Source organism: Taudactylus pleione, unplaced genomic scaffold (assembly GCF_031769625.1).
Source record: "Taudactylus pleione unplaced genomic scaffold, aTauple2 ptg000007l, whole genome shotgun sequence".
Taxonomy (NCBI): domain Eukaryota; kingdom Metazoa; phylum Chordata; class Amphibia; order Anura; family Myobatrachidae; genus Taudactylus; species Taudactylus pleione.
In genome coordinates this window covers 22,456,187-22,477,544 of record NW_028284410.1, presented here as the reverse complement: position 1 = coordinate 22,477,544, position 21,358 = coordinate 22,456,187, and the positions used below count along the sequence as shown (strand labels likewise).

At 45.4% G+C, this 21,358-nt stretch overlaps 1 pseudogene; it reads right to left on the bottom strand.

Annotated features, from left to right (window-relative positions):
- Nucleotides 1–1,236: 1,236 nt before the first annotated feature.
- The window catches only part of LOC148542969 (protein kinase C delta type-like), a 47,530-nt pseudogene continuing 27,408 nt past the window's right edge, over nucleotides 1,237–21,358 (bottom strand).

Sequence of the window (21,358 nt, the reverse complement as noted above, 5' to 3'; positions counted from 1 at the left end):
TGATTACAGGGTGCCAGGGGCAGGTAAGTGTAACCCCAGGACATCCCACTGGTGCCCTTTGCTCCATACATAGGACTGTGTCCTGGGAGCATGCAGTCATTGTCTTTGCAGGCAGTGACAGAAAGACCCTATGCTACTAACCTGACATTGGGCCACAGCACTGGACCGCGCACCTGAGGCCCAGATTCAGGAGAGTGACTTCCCTCTAGACTGGGAGTGGGGAGCCTGTAGTTTTAGTCAATCTAGCTGTCAGCAAAAGCAGCTACTAACTAAGTATAGTCTGGCCATTATATGGTCATTTTCCAGGAGGCTGTTCTCCTGGGCGGTAACCAGCAGCGGCTCCTGCCCTCTTACCTGAGGGGGGCTGCCACTGCTGCTGGCCTGGGTCCCGGCGCCTGCTCAATGCAGGCAGTTTGGTACCTGCATCTTGATCGGCTTTTTTCACTGAGCAAAGTCTGCTAAAATACACAGACGCTCAAACATGCAGATCTAGGTGCATCTCTTGAATCTTTCCTGCAGGGTAGTTCTAGAAAGATATTTTAATTATAATTCCGGCCTCCACCTAGCCCCTCAATAGCCGGCCAATCACACGCCTTAGATATGCAGATCTAGGTGCATTTCTTCTATAACTCCCCTGCAGGAAAGAACTAGATTGCTCTTTTTGAAGTTGGGCCTGGTGGGGTTGGGGGGAGGGGGGGGGGTGTGCGGCAGTATAAAAATGCCCTCCATTACATATCCACATTACTAGCCTATCCTTAAACTACAGTTTAACTACACTATTCCTACACTGTGTATAACTACACTGTTACAATACTATCCTTGCTCCACTGCTATGCTATCCCTATACTATTACTAACCTATCTTAAAATTAAAGTATAACTGCACTATCCTTACACTATTACTACACTATTATAGCTAGGGCAAGCACACATTTGTCTACATCTAAAACATAAAATTCTATGTGTTGGAAATGCACCCACCCATAGGGGTATTATTGGGATGTCCCTGGTCCAGTGTCCCCACAGGGTGATAGAGAACATATGATGAATTTGGTGTTATCAGAGAATAATAAGGGACAGTGACAGGACAGAAGATCTTACCTTCATTGTGGGGGAATGTTAGATGGTAAACATTCTGGTTTGCGGGGGCCTCAGAGAACCGATGGGCGATGTTATGCCATACCTAATTGCAGCAGGGCCATGAAGGGGTGCCAGGTGGTGTATGGCAGCAGGACAGCTACATGCAGGTGTCAAAAGAAAATCCCCGGAATAGTTCCTGGTGGAAAGAACTTATTGGGTAACAGGCTGATGTTACACTTGACAGGAGATGGTCTAACGTCAGGTGCGGTAGTGACTTCTCAGATGGCTGCAGAGAGAATAAATATGAGACATGTATTCATATAAAGAGTCAGAGAAAACACCTTTATATGTCAGACACAAACAAAACAAGAATCTCTGACATTATACACAATGGGACTGATGCAGAGTTGTACACAGGACACACAGCAGCTGCATCTTTGGACGCTGCAGGAGGTGACTTGTGCAAATAGACCTCCTGCTGGCTTCTGTGATCCGATACTGCCTCTGAGGATACAGCATCGGATCACTTGGGAGAACAACGGCCATCTGAGTAACCCTCAGGTTACAGAATGGCTGTCTTACATCCGTAGCCGGGCCAGTAAATCTGAAGAGACAGACACTGACCTCGGCACTTCCAAAAAACGAGGGCTACATGCCCCTGTTTTCAATAATTCTGCCCGGTGCCACCCCCTCCCTGCCCCCACATGGCCACGGCCTTTCAATCAGGCTGCAGCTTAGGGTGCACTGCATGTAATGATGTAGGACCTGTTCTGCACATGTGCATATTACTTGCCATCGGAGCTGTATGCAAACCATAGGGTGAACCGGGACCCAATATCTGTGCACTTACTTTGCTGGGTACGAATGGGGGTGGTATCTGAAGGGCTTCCAGCCTCTCCCAATCCGTACTCCAGAAGAAGGGATGGTATCTTATTACACCATCCGCACCCAAACGTTCATCAGGATCTTCACACACGAGCTGGAAAGAGCAACAAGACCATTACTATGTAACAGCTGAGCTGCAAATAAAATTGTGATCCATATATCTAGATAAATTGTTACAGTAATTATTAACTTGCAAGATGAGACAAGCTGCATTTAGCCACATCAGATGAGTTCAAGAATAAATGTATTACAGGTAATAGGTGTCTCCACCAAATAATTTTTCAGATGTGACAGAAATTGTGAAAAAAATATGTATATGATGTCTGTGTTTTATACAATATACAGATGTGTTGTCAAACACTGTGGCCTCAGACATGCCAAACAGCCCCTCTCAACGTATTTTTCCCTTAAAAAATCTTAGTCACACAAATAAAACAACTGGAAGCTGCAAAACTACTTTCCTAGATTACACTGATCAGTTTGATATATAACATTTGTACATCTGTGTGTAAATGAGTCTGACTCTGTATGCGCATTTTCTCACGCTAAGTTCTGTTGTACTTTATCTGCAACTTTGTATATGTTTAAAAGGAATTCCTGTGCAGTTAAAGTTGCACCCAAACATCTTTAGTACACTGTAAGTGGTGAGTCACTGTATCTGCAATGTGAATAAGATGCAAAATGTAAAGAAATAGAGTCTACGTTACACCTCTCAGTGCTGCTCATTAGCGATGGGTGACTTGCGCTGTATGATGTAATGAGGCTAGATGTATGAGGAGACATCTATATGTCAGTGTAACGGGGTCCGGTTGGCAAACCGGGTGCAGCCGCAGACCTGGATCTGGAAAGATCCTGGTTGACAAAGCGTCGGGGACAAGAGGCAGCCTCAGGCATGGCAGTGCGTCTGGATCCTGGAGCCACCACTGCCTAAAACAGACATGTGGAGAATGGCAGAGGTCTGAATCTGTAAGGATTCAGGTCCCGCCAATCACAGCAGACCAATTCGGAAATGGCACCTGAAGCAAGCCAATCACGGCTAGCCGCATCGGTAATCCAATATGGTTACAGTGAGCCGCTTCATCGCCAGCATGAGGTGCCATGGAGGAGTCCAGTGGCAGAGAGGGAGCATAGAAGAACAGCCGAAGATTGAAGACTTAGGAAGGAGAACCCAAAAGTCCTGGATGGCGGCACCGATTACCAAGAGTTATAAACAGGCTGCCACCCCCCAGGTGAGAACAATTGAGCCAACAATCAGAAGAGGGGTTGCAGCAGTGGCCATTGCTAAAGAGCTTAAACTGGCACTGTACATGAGGTGAAGGTTGGGGAAGACATTAGAAGCCCTAGGGTTGTGAAGGAAGCCCAGAAGTCCTAAGGCAGCAGTGGCTGCTGCCCCTCAGATGAAGACTACTGGAAGCCCTAAGGCAGTGGGTAATAGCACGCTTCAGGTGAACACAGGGTGGGCGAACATGGTGGAGCCAGGTGTGGCTCAGCCAAAGATGACAGGATTGGTACATCCAATTGTGTCACATCTGGGTTTGGGCACAAGGCCCATGGGCCCCATCCGGCACTAGTCTAGGAGCATAATAGGTGGGCATTAGGTTCAGTAGCATTATTGAAGACCCTTGTTAGGCGAGTAGTAGGCCTGATGTGCAGAGAGCAGTAGGCCATGCAGGAAACAAATAGCTGGCTCCTGGAAAGGTGGGAAATAGGCCAGAGCAACCATGGGTATTAAGCCCTGTATCCTATTGACCATGTTAGGTAGGCAACAGGCCTAAGGACAGCAAGCACTATAAGTATTGATTTACCCCCCATTAATAGGTGAGCATTCAGCCCGAGGTTGCAAAGTGCATTGAGTTCTTTAGGTCTTTTTTAGGCACATTGACAGGCAGACACTAGGTCTGGGGCATGGAAGGGTACTAGGTCCTGTAAAAGTTGTCGTTGGTTCATGGATAGGTGGGTACTAGATCCAAGTTTAGTGTGTGGGCCCCATAAATAGAACATGCTGCATGTTAATTAACCTTGCCACCTAGGCTTTGCATCTCCCACTGTCAGGCCCACAATAAAGGTAGGCTGTTGGTAAGGTGCCTGCTTGTTCTACCACTGTGCTATTGCATGGATGTGTAACTGCATTATCATTTTGCTTTGTAACTATAGCTGCATTCTTGGTGTAAATGCCTTGTTTGGGAGTATAGGGGTAGTGTGTGTTAGGGAGAGCACTACACCCAGTCTGGATTCTTGTTGTTCACTGGGTCAGCGAGATTTAGGGCCATGATGTATGTATGAGTAGCCAGGTTGTTGTGGGTGACACATGCTAGACAAGGAAAGTGTATTGCAGCCATGTGGGTGGGCTGTTGTCTTGTGTTTATTGTGATTACAAGCGTTCCTCCAGTGAAGAGACAAGAGTGCATCTGGTGAGTGAATGTATTTTGTGTGTTTGCAGCATCCATGTAAAACCAGCACTGGTACAGTGGGCAACTGTTTACTCTGCTTGTTATGTGCAGGTATATAAATACAAGGGTCCATGATGCTGAATACACAGGTATGTAACGTGTCACCCTGTTATTACTGTCCCCCTTTTATGTTGTCACGCTAACATATTCCATTGTTGTGATTTAATATGTGCTTAATAAATTTGTTCTAGTTAGAATTTATAACTATTTTGTAGGTTTGTTATGGTGTATTATACAAATATGTGTCCCCTCTGTATTTGTATATTGCTAACTCAGGGGCCTATTCATCAACAGAATTCCCGCAGTTGTAATCAGTGCTGTGCATGCACCGCTTTTGTGACTGTAACAGCGCATGCGCAGCACAGATTACAGCTGCGGTAAGGTAGTGTAGAGAGGGAAAAGTATCTATTTTCTGAAAAGCTGTCATCGCAAAAATGACAGCGTTTCGGAATAGACACTTATGGAGAAGAGGAAGAATGATGAATTCCTGTGGTACTTAGGTAGAACTCCATGTGAGTTCTACACCTAACTACCTCCATCGATTTTTTTTTTTAGTTATGATGAATAAGCTCCTTAGGGTGTTACTCTTTGTAAAGGTTTCTATTTATATTTATCCCTTACATTTCCTGTTTCTCATATTAAATGAGTGATCTTGCAACCTGAGCAGCATACTCAGCACTTACTCACACTCACCTTTTCAATGATGTCTTGCGCATCAGGATGTAATGAAAAGCTCGGGAGGTCAAGCAGCCTGCACAGGAACGGGGATTCTCCAGTTAGCATTTGGAACAGTACGATTCCAAAGGAAAACCAGTCTGCCGCACTGTTGTACCCAAGGAAATCTTCCATCTGCCAAAATAAAGACTTAATTTACTTCATACTAAAGGCTATTCTCTATAATGTAAATATAAGTATGAATAGTAAATACTGTACTAAGATCCCATACATTGGTGTAAGAATAATATTGCCCTGGGGGAATCCAAGGGTGCATTGGCCCAACGGGAACACGGGACAGTTCCTGCTGGTCCTAACAGCTTGGAGGTGCCTCAGTCCTCACTCTCTCATTGGGGGGGGGGGGGGGTTGCTCATGTTGCTGATCTGATAACCAAAGTGATCTGCAACCCGGACTGTATTGGAGCCTGACAGCTGCCAGGCACTTTGACCCAGCAGACTGCCGGAGGTGTGACCTCCAACCTGCACTTGGGGTTTATCTCTGCTAGGAGTGATATGACTGTGTTGCTAAAAGTGGCTGCATACAGAGACCATGAATCGCTCACATTGAAGGCCACACTCAGGTAGATGATCTGCACCTAGCACAGGGCTGGTGCAAGTTTCAATGGTGCAACCGATAGTGGCGTTTAATGGTACAGTAGCACTGGGTACAAAGACACAATCGCCAATGAGATTGCTTCCACCTCTGAATCAGGCCCTCTGTCCTTAAGACACACAGAAATGACTGTATACACATACTGTATTTAGGCCAGAAGTAACTACCACACCTTTTGAACAAGGCTGTAAAGAAGGAGCAAATTGAATCAGGCATCCTGATAGTTTTTATGGGGACAGCATTAAGGGGCTATATAACAATCCCATCTTTTTACAGCTTGTATCCATTAGCTAAGGCCTTCTAAAGATGGTGATAGCCCACTTTCCCCTATGGGAGAGGCCTGGCAGGAAAAGAAACATCTGATCCCTCCTTGGTGGGCTGGAAATTTTCCTGATGGGCAGAACCCAGAAGTAAAGTAATAGCATTAGCTTTCACTTTACATTTTACCGATCTCAGATACAGGGGTGTAAGTTCATACCAAGTTCATACTATAGATGACGTTACTTATCGGGCACAAACTTTGGAAAGTTTCGCCATCTGGAACTTGGTGCATATGGGGAATGTGGTCAAACCTCCATAAAGGCATTTTCAGAAATTTTTGGTGTTGATGCATCTCACCCACTCTCTCCTATACTAGAGTTGGGTTATAAAAATAACTGGCTTGCTACTGGCTAGGAGATACACTACCATTCAAAAGTTTGGGGTCACCCAGACAATTTTCGTGTTTTACATGAAAACTGACTTTTATTTATCAAATGAGTTGCAAAATGAATAGAACATATAGTCAAGACATTGGCAAGGTAAGAAGTAATGATTTTTATTTGAAATAATAATTTTGTCCTTCAAACTTTGCTTTCATCAAAGAATGCTCTTTTTGCAGCAATTACAGCATTGCAGACCTTTGGCATTCAAGCTGTTAATTTGTTTAGGTAATCTGCAGAAATTTCACCCCACACTTCCTGAAGTACCTCCCACAAGTTGGATTGGCTTGATGGGCACTTCGTGCGCACCATACAGTCAAGCTACTCCCACAACAGCTCAATGGGGTTGAGATCTGGTGCCTGCGCTGGCCACTCCATTACAGACAGAATACCAGCTGCCTGCTTCTTCCCTAAATAGTTCTTGTATAATTTGGAGATGTGCTTTGGGACATTGTCCGGTTGGAGGAGGAAATTGGCTCCAATCAAGTGCTGTCCATAGGGTATGGCATTGCAAAATGGAGTGATAGCCTTCCTTATTCAAAATCCCTTTTACCTTGTACAAATCTCCCATTTTATCAGCACCAAAGCAGCCCCAGACCATCACATTACCTCCACCATGCTTGACAGATGGCGTCAGGCACTCTTCCAGCATCTTTTCACTTGTTCTGCATCTCACAAATGTTCTTCTGTGTGATCCAAACACCTCAAACTTCAATTTGTCTGTCCATAACACTTTTTTCCAATCTTCCTCTGTCCAATGTCTGTGTTCTTTTGCCCATATTAATCTTTTCCTTTTATTGGCCAGTCTCAGATATGGCAATATCTTGCCACTCTGCCTAGAAGGCCAGCATCCCAGGGTCGCCTCTTCACTGTAGACGTTTACACTGGCGTTTTGCGGGTACCTTTTAATGAAGCTGCCAGTTGAGGACTTATGAGGCGTCTATTTCTCAAACTAGACACTCTAATGTACTTGTCTTCTTGCACAGTTGTATACGGGGCCTCCCACTTCTCTTTGTACTCTGGTTAGAGGCTATTTGTGCTGTTCTCTGAAGGGAGTAGTACACACCTTTGTAGGAAATGTTCAGTTTCTTGGCAATTTCTCGCATGTAAAACATAATTGAATAAGGGTTTTCTAATCATCCATTAGTCTTCTAACGCGCTTAGTAAATACAATGTACCATTAGAACACTGGAGTGATGGTTGCTGAAAATGGGCCTCTATACAGCTATGTAGATATTAATTTAAAAACCAGACGTTTGCAGCTAGTATAGTCATTTACCATTTCGGATTAATTTAATGTTATCTTCATTGAAAAAAACAGTGCTTTTCTTTCAAAAATAAGGACATTTCTAAGTGACCCCAAACTCTTGAACGGAAGTGTATATAGGGGGAGGAGCTCAGACTTCAGTAAAACTTTCTAAAAGTGTCCAAACTCCTGCATTCAACTCATTACCCCATGGTTCCTGTGTACTCCAATGTATATAATGTGAGTACAAAAATCACCCATCTATTCTTACTTCAATCAATCCCGAATGCTGCAAAACTGATTTATATCTTCTGACACTCCACCATTCTGCATATTCCTACTATGGCTATATCCTATATCCTGCAGAACCCAATTCTACTTACTCACCCTCAACATCATACAACCCCTGTACATCTCAACCCTTTATACATCTCAAACCTCTTCATGAAATACTCCCCCTCATGGCCTCTTACATATCCTTCTGACATCTGCCTCATCTCACCTGTAAGAACCACCTCTATGAGACTCCTGTGTCATTACCCACTAAAATAATTCCCTATCACACTCATTACACCCTCACCCAGTCTTCACAGCCTTATACACTAACATTAAGTTAGCAATATGTGTTTGCTCGGTAGGGTAAAATGGGAGCACATGTAGGAAACCCTGACAAACACAGAGAGAACATAGATAGTGCCCTGGTCATACCACCCTGGCATATGACACACGGCTCTAGAGCTATGAGGCAGGTGGCTCATTGTAACCTGTTTTCTGTGTTTTTCTCATATAGGGGCCTATTCATGAACACTAAAATATAATTTTTAAGGACATTTTCCTTAAATACCGTTATTTTAGTATTCTTGAAGTATCTTAAAACAGGAGATATCACTGATATCTCCTGGTTAAGTCCCCCTGTGTTAATTTCCACACTCCCCATACATTAGTATGGGGATATGGAAATGATGCTACTCATCAAATTCCGAAAATTATGTATTTTCGGAATTTGATGAAGTTACTATCTGCCACTGTGAGGTGGCGAATAGCAGGTGAGACTTACCTGCTTCCAGCTGGATAGGTCCCCCTGGCATCTTCCTCTGGCGCTCTGGTCCGTCCCCTAGCGGCTGCTCGGACACTGTGTTCTCCTAGCAGAACACAAAGTTTAGAAAAAATATATATATTTTTTTTTCCAAAATGTACTGTGGTCTTCTGGGAGAACGCGTGTCAGAGCAGACACCAGAGCCGGAGGCGCTGCAGTGGGCAGATGACTGCGGAACAGGGGGGACATTTTTGGAGGGGGGAGGGGGAGTTGGGGACACACACACACACAAAATTACCACAGATTACAGCTATGGTAAGGTAGTGTAGAGAGGGAAAAGCTGTCATCGCAAAAATTACAGCTTTTCAAAATAGATAGTTATGGGGAGGAGGAATGATGAATTCCCCGGTAATTAAGTAGAACTCCATGCGAGTTCTAAACCTATTTACCTCCAGAGAATTTTAAGTTATGATGAATAGGCCCCATATTATTGTAAGTTTGGGGAATTATTGGACCCTTTTTATATTACATGAGTTATGTATAATTCATCCACAGTGAGAATACCCATAGTCAGAACGTGTGACATAACATTACACCTGTGATGACATTACACTGCTCACATTCTGATCAGCGATATTCTCCATGGTGAGGAATTACCTACAGCCCTTTTACATTATACAATACCAAATGTTACACAGCTTTTTTCTGGTCCATTGAAAACCAAAAAGTCTGACGCTCCCTCTGTCTCTCTTTCTAGCTTTCATTATATCAAAATATAAAATAGATTGCACCCCAATTTTGTGTTACATTATTGTATATATATATTAGCAAGGTAAATAGCTGAGATATGTTGCATTGATAGACTATAACTGTGGTTAGGTCACCCCCAGAGTAAGACATGATTACTATCTGTAGCAGTGTACTTGCTATTTAGCATAAATATTATCATATAAGACATCCTCTATAACTCACCTCGGGGGCAATATAGCCTGGTGTCCCTGCATAGCCAAAGGCGACCAGACCTCCATGCATGTTGTTCAATGCAAGGCCCAGATCAGCAATTTTAATATGGCCTGCGCCATCGATGAGGATGTTCTCTGGTTTGATGTCTCTGAAAAGGAAGATTCTACATTTACTTTCTGTTCTATAACTATTTCTTTCAACATATAGTATTGATTCTGTCAGTATAATACGCTGTTAAGATGGACAATCACATGATATAACTTGCAATTACATCTTTCAGTATGCAATAAAGCACTTTAAGGGTTTACCCATCAATCAATTTTACTAAATCCAGTATGTAAGTAAAACAGTACTTTAGTGGGAGTCCATTCCCTGGAAGTGCCACCAATGTAGGGGACTTCTGTCAGGTGCCTCTGCGGCTTTGAATTATAGAAAGCGTGACAGATGCAGGGCTGCTGACAGCATTGTTGGGTACTGGGAGGGGGTGTGGTCAAATCATGAAGCTGCGACTATGCCCCTCCAATAAACCCATGCCCGGTTAACAAGTACCCGCTCTCCCCCTTGGCTTTCCTGGTCGGATGCAGTGTCAGACTGGCCCATTAGTGTTTTTATAATCTATTGAGGCCCTCGCTTGTTTCAAGTGGGGCCCCAGTTTTGGAGCTGTAGGGAGACCTGTGCCTGTAAGAGACCTGGGATCTGGTCACCGTGATTCAGGATTATTGGTGCAGTGGCTGTCCCTGCCATTTATGTGCTTCATGGTGACTGGCCCCTCCTGTGAGACCAGCCACCAATTAGCAACAATCCTTTATTTGTCCATCACTCCATTACTGTCTCCTTACTCTCTCCTCTCTCTTCTAACCCGGTCCCTCTCCTCCCTTCTAATTTATTGTTTTATTAATGTGTAGTGTTTAATAAATGTCCCCATTTGTAAACATAGATGCTACACAGTGTTTCCCAAACTTATTATTAGAGATGAGCGGTTCGGATTATAGGAAATCCGAACCCCTCCGAATTTAGGGGATCCAAGCTGATCCAAGTCCCGCTCAGATCTTTCTGCTGGACTCGGATCCAAAAACAAGAGATCCCGGTGTCTGATCTCTGTGTTTTGGTTTGGAAAGCTTCCTCTGTCAGATCCAATCAGCGGCCGCTACCATCGTAACAGGCTGCTGGGAGGCTGAGAATGGCTGTCTCTCAGCCAACCAGTGGCCTGTTAGCATGCTGGAAGCCGCTGATTGAATCTTGCAGAAGCTAAGTGCTGTCACTGCCCCCCACCCTCTGGCCCCGACACAATGCTGCTAATTTTGCCCTGACCTGGCCGGCTTTTCCTGCTGCAGACCGCTGGTAGTCAGCCAAGTCCCGCTAAGCCAAATCAGCCACTTAAGGTTCCAGGGTGCGGCTTCAGACAGCTCCTGTTAGTGACTGGCCACTGGCGACTGCTGACCCTTGCTGTAGCTAGCGGTGGGTGCCGCTAGCTCACTTGACCCCTGTCCACCAGCCTCATTCTAACAAAGCAGATAGAGCCCGGACAGTGCTGTGCACGCTGTAGGGGTCCCCATGGCTTCTACAGAGCCATATGGGTGACAACACTAAAAACTTTTTGGAATCCCCCATGTCAACAAACAGAATTCTCCATTGGTAAGTACCTGGACTCACTTACCTTAGATTCAAACACTCACTGTATAATTGGTTCAATATTTCCATTGCATTTGGCAATCTGACTCCCCCCACCTTATTTGTTTATAATTTGTATACTACAGTAGTTGCATCAAACACATTATTATTATTATTATTATTATTATTATTATTATTATTATTATTATTTTTGCATATCACCCATCTACACCAGTATTGTCCTTACTTTTCATTTGTAGTAACCACCAGTGTATTGTATTGTGCCTGAGGTATAAGAGCTGCTCATTATTGACAAATCAAATTACACAGGTATGATAAAATCTATTGATTAATCCCATAATTTATCTGCTACAGCCTATAGGTGAACTCTATATCTATATAAATGACATTGAGGTTAATAATCCTCTAGGAACAAAAAAAAGCCCAAATTATGTGATTTTAGCTTTTTTTTGTAAATTTTTGTAACTAATCCAAATCCAAAACCAGTCACTGCAGGTTTGGCAAATCCAAATCCAAGCCGGACAACGAATTAGAACCAAATCCAAATCCGGGAAAAAGGTCCGGTGCACATCCCTACTCATTATCAATAGATGCATAGCTTTATTTGAAACCGATGTAAAATATCAGAGGAATAAAAGGGGTTATTGGGCTGATACAGAGAAGAATTGATTTATTTTATTTATTTATTACCAGTTATTTATATAGCGCACACATATTCCGCAGCGCTAATAAGCACTTGTTGGTGGAGCATATCTTACATGGGTATGCACTGTGTATGTTCTGATACTGAGCATACATAAGTACATGCAGTGCAGAGTCTACGCATTCCCATCGCATCTACACTTATGACTGAAGAGCTGCAAGTGGCTGTAGCTGGTGCTCTCATACTGACAAAGCTCAGGGAAGGTGCGTCACTGCAGCTGTAGGCTACTCTAGACATAAGAGTATATATGGCTGTTTCCAGGCATATCTATTACACCTGGTATAGGGTAGGTATAAGTGTACACTGATGACGGTGACTAGAAGCAAAGCAATAACACACATAGGAGGCTGACACAACACAAGATGTGTACAAGTCTGCATATGGGGGAATATGGTCATCATCACTAACAGGCCAGTTACATATGTATAAACTAGGGGTGTGCACCGGCCACTTTTCGTGTTTTGGTTTTGGATCTGGATCTTTCTTCGTGTTTTGGATCTGGATTGGTTTTGCCAAAACCACCCTTCCGTGTTTTGGGTTCTGGGTTTTGTGTTTTGGATCTGTATTTTTTTTTAAAAAAGCATAAAAACAGCTAAAATCACAGAATTTGTTGGTTTCTCTGCTCCTATGCTATTATTAACCTCAATAACCTTAATTTCCACTCATTTCCAGTCTATTCTGAACACCTCACACCTCACAATAGTGTTTTCATGTCCAAAAGGTTGCACCGAGGTAGCTGGATGACTATGCTAAGCGACACGAGTGGGCGGCACAAACACGTGACCCATCTAGGAGTGACACTGCAGTGGCAGACAGGATGGCAGTTAGAAAAACTAGGCCCCAAACTGTACATAATGCAAAGAAAAAAAAGAAGTGCAAGATGGAATTGTCCTTGGGCCCTCCCACCCACCCTTATGTTGTATAAACAGGACATGCACACTTTAACAAATCAATCATTTCAGCGCCAGGGTCTGCCACACAACTGTGGCTGAAATGATTGGTTCGTTTGGGCCCCCACAAAACAAGCTGGCAATTAATGTGTCCCTGCACAAACTGGCTCTACGGAGGCAAGATGTCATCCTCATCCTCCTCATCCACCGATTCCTCACCCTCTTCAGTGTGTACATCCTCATCCTCACAAAGTATTAACTCGTCCCCACTTGAATCCACCACCACAGGTCCCTCTGTACCTTCTGGAGGCTGGTCTCCCTGGAAGAGCTGATAATTCATTTTGATGAACATCATCTTCTCCACATTCTGTGGAAGCAACCTCCTACGCCTTTCGCTGACAAGGTTCCCGGCTGCACTAAACACTCTTTCGGAGTACACACTGGAGGGGGGGCAACTCAGGTAAAATAGAGCCAGCTTGTACAGGGGCCTCCAAATTGCCTCTTTTTCCTGCCAGTACAGGTATGGACTGTCTGACATGCCTACTTGGATGCTGTCACCGATGTAATCCTCCACCATTCTGTCAATGGTGACAGTATCATATGCAGTGACAGTAGACATGTCAGAAATTGTTGCCAGGTCCTTCAGTCCGGACCAGATGTCCAAACTTGGTCCTGCCTGCCCTGCATCATCGCCAGCGGGTTGCTTAGGATACCAAAGTTTTTTCCTGGCAGCCCCAGTTGCGGGAGAAAATGAAGAAGGAGCCGTTGACGTGTCACGTTCCGCTTCAGCTGACAGTGTGTTCACCAGCAGGTCTTTGCACCTCTGCAGGCTTGTGTCGGCCGGAAAGAGAGACACCACATAGGCTTTAAACCTAGGATCAAGCACGGTGGCCAAAATGTAGTGGTCTGATTTCAACAGATTGACCACCCTGGAATCCTGGCAAAGCGAATGAAGGGCTTCATCCACAAGTCCCACATGCCGAGCGGAATCGCTCCGTCTTAGCTCCTCCTTCACTTTCTCCAGCTGCTTCTGCAAAAGCCTGATGAGGGGAATGACCTGACTCAAGCTGGCTGTGTCTGAACTGACTTCACGTGTGGCAAGTTCGAAGGGCTGGAGAACCTTGCACAACACGGAAATCATTCTCCACTGCGCTTGAGTCAGGTGCATACCCCCTCCTTTGCCTATGTCATAGGTGGATGTATAGGCTTGTATGGCCTTTTGCTGCTCCTCCATCCTCTGAAGCATATAGAGGGTTGAGTTCCACCGCGTCACAACCTCTTGCTTCAGGTGATGGCGGGGCAGGTTCAAGAGTGTTTGCTGGCGCTCCAGTCTTCGGCACGCAGTCGCTGAATGGCGAAAGTGGCCAGAAATTTTTCGGGCCACCCAAAGCGTCTCCTGCACGCCCCTGTCGCTTTTCAGAAAATTCTGCACCACCAAGTTTATTGTGTGAGCAAAACATGGGACGTGCTGGAATTTGCCCAGATGTAATGCCCGCACAATATTGGTGGCGTTGTCAGATATCACAAATCCCCAGGAGAGTCTAAGTGGGGTAAGCCACTGGGCGATGATTTCCCTCAGTTTCTCTAAGAGGTTGTCGGCGGTGTGCCTCTTACTGAAACCGGTGATACACAGCGTAGCCTGCCTTGTAACGAGCTGGCGTTTCTGAGATGCTGCTACTGGTGACGCTGCTGCTGTTGCTGCGTAAGGTGATACATCTACCCAGTGGGCTGTCACAGTCATATAGTCCTTAGTCTGCCCTATTCCACTTGTCCACATGTCCGTGGTTAAGTGGACATTGTGTACAACGGCATTTTTCAGGACACTGAGGACACTTTTTCTGACGTTTCTGTACAGTCTCGGTATCGCCTGCCTAGTGAAGTGGAATCTAGACGGGATTTGGAACCGGGGACACACTACCTCCATCAATTGTCTAAATCCCACTGCACTAATGGCGGATACCGGACGCACGTCTAACACCAACATAGCAGTCAAGGCCTCAGTTATACGTTTTGCTTCAGGATGACTGCTGTCGTACTTCATCCTCCTCGCTAAGGACTGTTGGAGGGTCAATTGTTTAGTAAAAGTAGTGGTGTTCCTACTTCCTCTCTGGGATGATGAACGACTCCCAGCAGCAGCAACAGCAGCAGCGGCAGCAGTAGGCGTAGCAATGCAGGATCCTCCAGAGGAATCCCGGATAGGAGAGTCAGTCATGCCAGTGACATGGCCTGCAGGACTACTTCCGATCCTGACTAAGGAGGAAATTGACGAGGAGGGAGTTGACGGTGTGGTTTGCAGGCGCTTGGATACAACAGGACAATGGGATTTAGGTGTCCCTGGACTGCTTACGGTCTTAGCCAAAGTTTCTGAACTTGACAGTAACTTTTTATGAACGCGCTGCAGGTGCTGTATAAAGGAGGATGTTCCTAGGTGGTTGACGTCCCTACCCCTACTTATTTCACCTTTACATATGGTACATATGGCAAGACAGTTGTTGTCCGGATTTGGATAGAAATATTGCCAGACCAAAGAGGTGGAATGTTTGGTCTTCTGCCCAGGCATGACCGTGATGGGCTTTTTCATCCCACGGACAACAACTGTCTCCCTCGGAGCCTGATTTAAACAAACCACATCACCATCAGAATCCTCCTCGCCAACTTCCTCCTCAGCGCCAGCTACACCAGTATCCTCATCCTGTTGTACTTCAACAGTGACATCTTCAATTTGCATATCAGCAAGTGGACTGTGGGTGCTCCTTTCAGCACTTGCAGGGGGCGTGCAAATGGTGGAAAGAGCCACCTCTTCCCGTCCAGTGCTGGGAAGGTCAGGCATCGCAACCACCACCACACTTGGACTCTCCTTGGGGATTTGTGATATCTTCTTAGAAAGCACAGTTCTTCGCTGTGCTTTTGCCAGCTTAACTCTTTTGATTTTTTTAGTGGGAGGAGGGCTTCCATCGTCATGTGAAGCTGAACCACTAGTCATGAACATACTAGGGATCGACCTTAGCCGTTCCTTGCCACTCCGTGTCGTAAATGGCATATTGGCAAGTTTACGTTTCTCTTCAGCTGATTTAAATGTCTTTTTCAAGGTCATTTTCCTGAACTTTGCCATTTGGGATTGTATGTGCCCTCTACTATGACATTGGGCATCGGCCTTGGCAGACGACGTTGATGGCATGTTATCGTCTATGTCATGACTAGTGGCAGCAGCTTCAGCACTAGGAGGAAGTGGTTCTTGATCTTTCTCTATTTTATTTTTATCGGAGAAAGTTTGGTCCTCCATTTATGTTATATCGATTTGATATATACGTGCGGCTAAACACAGAAAATATTTTTTTTTGGGGTTTGGACTGGAGTGTACTTTGTGGGTTACAGCACCCTTTAACGGTCAAGCCAGCCGGCCCTTTACTTATGACACAGGCGCACTCTTGGCACTACTTTGTTGATGCACGTGCGGCTACTGCGCACACAATTCACAAACACAGAAAATAATTTTTTTTTGGTTTGGACTGGAGTGTACTTTCGGGGGTTACAGCACCCTTAATGGTCAAGCCAGCCGGCCCTTTACTTATGACACAGGCGCACGCTTGGCACTACTTTGTTGATGCACGTGCGGCTACTGCGCACACAATTCACAAACACAGAAAATAATTTTTTTTTGGTTTGGACTGGAGTGTACTTTCGGGGGTTACAGCACCCTTTAACGGTCAAGCCAGCCGGCCCTTTACTTATGACACAGGCGCACGCTTGGCACTACTTTGTTGATGCACGTGCGGCTACTGCGCACACAATTCACAAACACAGAAAATAATTTTTTTTTGGTTTGGACTGGAGTGTACTTTCGGGGGTTACAGCACCCTTTAACGGTCAAGCCAGCCGGCCCTTTACTTATGACACAGGCGCACGCTTGGCACTACTTTGTTGATGCACGTGCGGCTACTGCGCACACAATTCACAAACACAGAAAATAATTTTTTTTTTGGTTTGGACTGGAGTGTACTTTGGGGGTTACAGCACCCTTTAACGGTCAAGCCAGCTGGCCCTTTACTTATGACACAGGCGCACGCTTGGCACTACTTTGTTGATGCACGTGCGGCTACTGCGCACACAATTCACAAACACAGAAAATAATTTTTTTTTGGTTTGGACTGGAGTGTACTTTCGGGGGTTACAGCACCCTTTAACGGTCAAGCCAGCCGGCCCTTTACTTATGACACAGGCGCACGCTTGGCACTACTTTGATGATGCACGTGCGGCTACTGCGCACACAATTCACAAACACAGAAAATAATTTTTTTTTGGTTTGGACTGGAGTGTACTTTCGGGGGTTACAGCACCCTTTAACGGTCAAGCCAGCCGGCCCTTTACTTATGACACAGGCGCACTCTTGGCACTACTTTGTTGATGCACGTGCGGCTACTGCGCACACAATTCACAAACACAGAAAATAATTTTTTTTTGGTTTGGACTGGAGTGTACTTTCGGGGGTTACAGCACCCTTAACGGTCAAGCCAGCCGGCCCTTTACTTATGACACAGGCGCACGCTTGGCACTACTTTGTTGATGCACGTGCGGCTACTGCGCACACAATTCACAAACACAGAAAATAATTTTTTTTTGGTTTGGACTGGAGTGTACTTTCGGGGGTTACAGCACCCTTTAACGGTCAAGCCAGCCGGGCCTTTACTTATGACACAGGCGCACGCTTGGCACTACTTTGTTGATGCACGTGCGGCTACTGCGCACACAATTCACAAACACAGAAAATAATTTTTTTTGGGTTTGGACTGGAGTGTACTTTCGGGGGTTACAGCACCCTTTAACGGTCAAGCCAGCCGGCCCTTTACTTATGACACAGGCGCACGCTTGGCACTACTTTGTTGATGCACGTGCGGCTACTGCGCACACAATTCACAAACACAGAAAATAATTTTTTTTTTGGTTTGGACTGGAGTGTACTTTGGGGGTTACAGCACCCTTTAACGGTCAAGCCAGCCGGCCCTTTACTTATGACACAGGCGCACGCTTGGCACTACTTTGTTGATGCACGTGCGGCTACTGCGCACACAATTCACAAACACAGAAAATAATTTTTTTTGGTTTGGACTGGAGTGTACTTTCGGGGGTTACAGCACCCTTTAACGGTCAAGCCAGCCGGCCCTTTACTTATGACACAGGCGCACGCTTGGCACTACTTTGTTGATGCACGTGCGGCTACTGCGCACACAATTCACAAACACAGAAAATAATTTTTTTTGGGTTTGGACTGGAGTGTACTTTCGGGGGTTACAGCACCCTTTAACGGTCAAGCCAGCCGGCCCTTTACTTATGACACAGGCGCACGCTTGGCACTACTTTGTTGATGCACGTGCGGCTACTGCGCACACAATTCACAAACACAGAAAATATTTTTTTTTTGATTTGGACTGGAGTGTACTTTCGGGGGTTACAGCACCCTTTAATGGTCAAGCCAGCCGGCCCTTTACTTATGACACAGGCGCACGCTTGGCACTACTTTGTTGATGCACGTGCGGCTACTGCGCACACAATTCACAAACACAGAAAATAATTTTTTTTTTGGTTTGGACTGGAGTGTACTTTGGGGGTTACAGCACCCTTTAACGGTCAAGCCAGCCGGCCCTTTACTTATGACACAGGCGCACTCTTGGCACTACTTTGTTGATGCACGTGCGGCTACTGCGCACACAATTCACAAACACAGAAAATATATTATTTTTTTAGCACTTGGGGGGAGCACCCCTGATGGACAGAGCACCCCCTGGACAACACTACAGCACTCCTTTAGGACTGGGACACTGCACAGGACTTTGGAGTGGACACAGCCCCTATGGAGAACTGACTGCACAACACAGTCCAGCCAGCCCCTATGGACTTTGAAGAAGTGGACACAGCCCCTATTAACAACAGCAGCACAGCACAACACAGCCAGCCCCTATGGACTTTGAAGTAGTGGACAACAGCAGCACTACACTACACTACACTACACAGCCCTAACTCCCGCCCTCCCTCTTCACTGTCCACAGCCGAGTGAGAAAATGGCGCCGACGCGGGTACCTTATATAGGATCCAAAACCCGCGAGACTCGGAAGGCGGGATGATGACGTTTTGCCTCGATTTCAGATCCGAGTCAGGTGGGAAAAGTCGAGCCTGACTCGGATCGGACTCGGATCGGGGGGGCTCGGGGGGGTTCGGATTTCAGAAATCCGAACCCGCTCACCCCTAGTATAAACGCTAGTTTCCACTTGTTTTTTCTATAGGCCCATTCATTATTAGGGGCCCTTCATTATCAGGGGCCTGAAAGTTTGTCTGCAAAAACTATGTACAAGCAGGAACTCAGGTCACGCATGTGCAGTTGGCCGGAACGTAACAGCTACCTCTATCCGTACTCACCATTGTAAATGTGACACAAGTGTACAAAGAAATATATTAAAAATGGCAGAATTGAGAACAATTATCTACTACAATGAGAAAAGAAATGTACTTACCGATGGATGAAGCCCTTAAAGTGAAGATGTTCCAATCCGCAAACCATTTCAGCCGCATAGAAACTGGTAGAGAAAGAAAGGGAACGTATGTAACAACCTCAGAAAGAGTTTACTTACAGAATTACACCTGTATCTTTTCTTATGTAACTAGACTCACTACATAAACACATAAAACACTGGTAACCAGTGGTGGCTCCTACCAGTTGTCTTGAGGGGGACTGCCACTCCCCTGCCCACCTGAGCAGCACCGTGATGTAGGGGAAGAAAAAAAAGAGGCATGTGCACAAGCCCCCGGCTTCTAGGGACTAGATTACCAAATACCAAAAAATGGTGAAGAAAAATGTACAGGTGCTATTTCTGTGACTGCATTTTGTAATGTGTATTATGCTGGGTACACACTAGATGATATGTTGTCCGATCCCACGGATCAGAGCAACATATCGGGTACATCTTCTAGTGTGTACCCATAATATGCACATCATCCTTCTTCCCTACTGCAGGGCCGACAGGGGATGTCACTAAAGGTGCCATGCTGCAGAATGCAACATGACACATCCCTCCCCCATCGGACCTGGCATTGGCAAGTGTGTATGCACCTGCCACATGCCGGGTCCTGTCACCGGCATTGTCGTGCTGGGTACATATCATCTAATGTGTAACCAACTTTAGTCACAGAGCTGTCAGCTATGGCTGTTTCCTCAAAATAGGCCGGATTCACAGGTGGACGCAATGCCGTTGTTTGCTCAAATTAGGGATTATTTGCTACTGCACATGCACGGAAAGTCCTGAAAACCCGTATGGCGCATGCGTTCACAGAGACCGCTGTTGTGTATGGAGTTGCTTGCAGTAGAGCCGGTGGCGCACAACCATGGGCGTTCCTGGCGAGTGAATGGGAAATGGCCTGAAGTGTTTATAAAATAATAAAAGCATCTTATGGTGTGATATGGGAGTGACACGGGCATGTCAGTGACCACAGCTGTGTTCCCAAATGTACATCCACAGCCACAGGGGCTATGTGTAGGAAATATGAGAAGAAAACATTGAGTAGGCCATAGGCTGCTGCAAGTGTCAATGCTGAATGAGATGGTGAGCCGATGATGAGTGCGATGATGAGCCAATGGTGAATGCGATGGTAAGCCGATGGTAGAGGGCTCAGAACTACTGATGCAGTTACACTGGCCACAAACACTATAAGTGGGAGTCTCAGCACATTTACTCTCTGTCACACGCTGGTGCACAAGGGGAAGGCAGAAAATAGAATTTGTATATTATCACAGCCACGTACCCAAACACCAAATCACAATAACAAATGCAACTCCCAACACCTCTGAGTCAGGCCCAATGTTCCAGGATGGTTGATAACTGACCCAGCTACCAAGGACCCATCAGAAATTGCATCCACCAAGCTCTGTAATCCTGGACCTTCTATATATCATTATGTGAGTCAGACCCTCATCTATTCAGTCTTCTTTCACCCCATTTACAGCTCTTACGTTGCCGTGTGTAGGTCCAAGGACCCTCTTCTCTCCAGAAGGTCAAACAGGTCTCCTCCATAGGCGAACTCCATCCCCATGAAGAGAAGCTCCTGTCAGTAGACAGACACAAGTCCAATATAATACAATATATTAATGTTCCCACTTATCAGCATCTACAGATAGCACATAGCTCAGTGTCACAGTAATAATGACTGGATGTGACAATTATTGAGTAAATCACTTGATGAGATGGATAGAGAGAGATTATATAAATTTTCTGTGGGTTGTGCATTGTGTGCATCAAATATAACTTAATAAACAGGTTTGCATGTTTTATTAGGGCCAGCAAATGTGGTGTATTGCTCATGCAGTGTGTAAGATAGTAGTGGTATGATACCATTGTAAAAGTACTACATAACATTGTTTTGCACATAAAAGTCACCATATTATTATTATAGATGACAG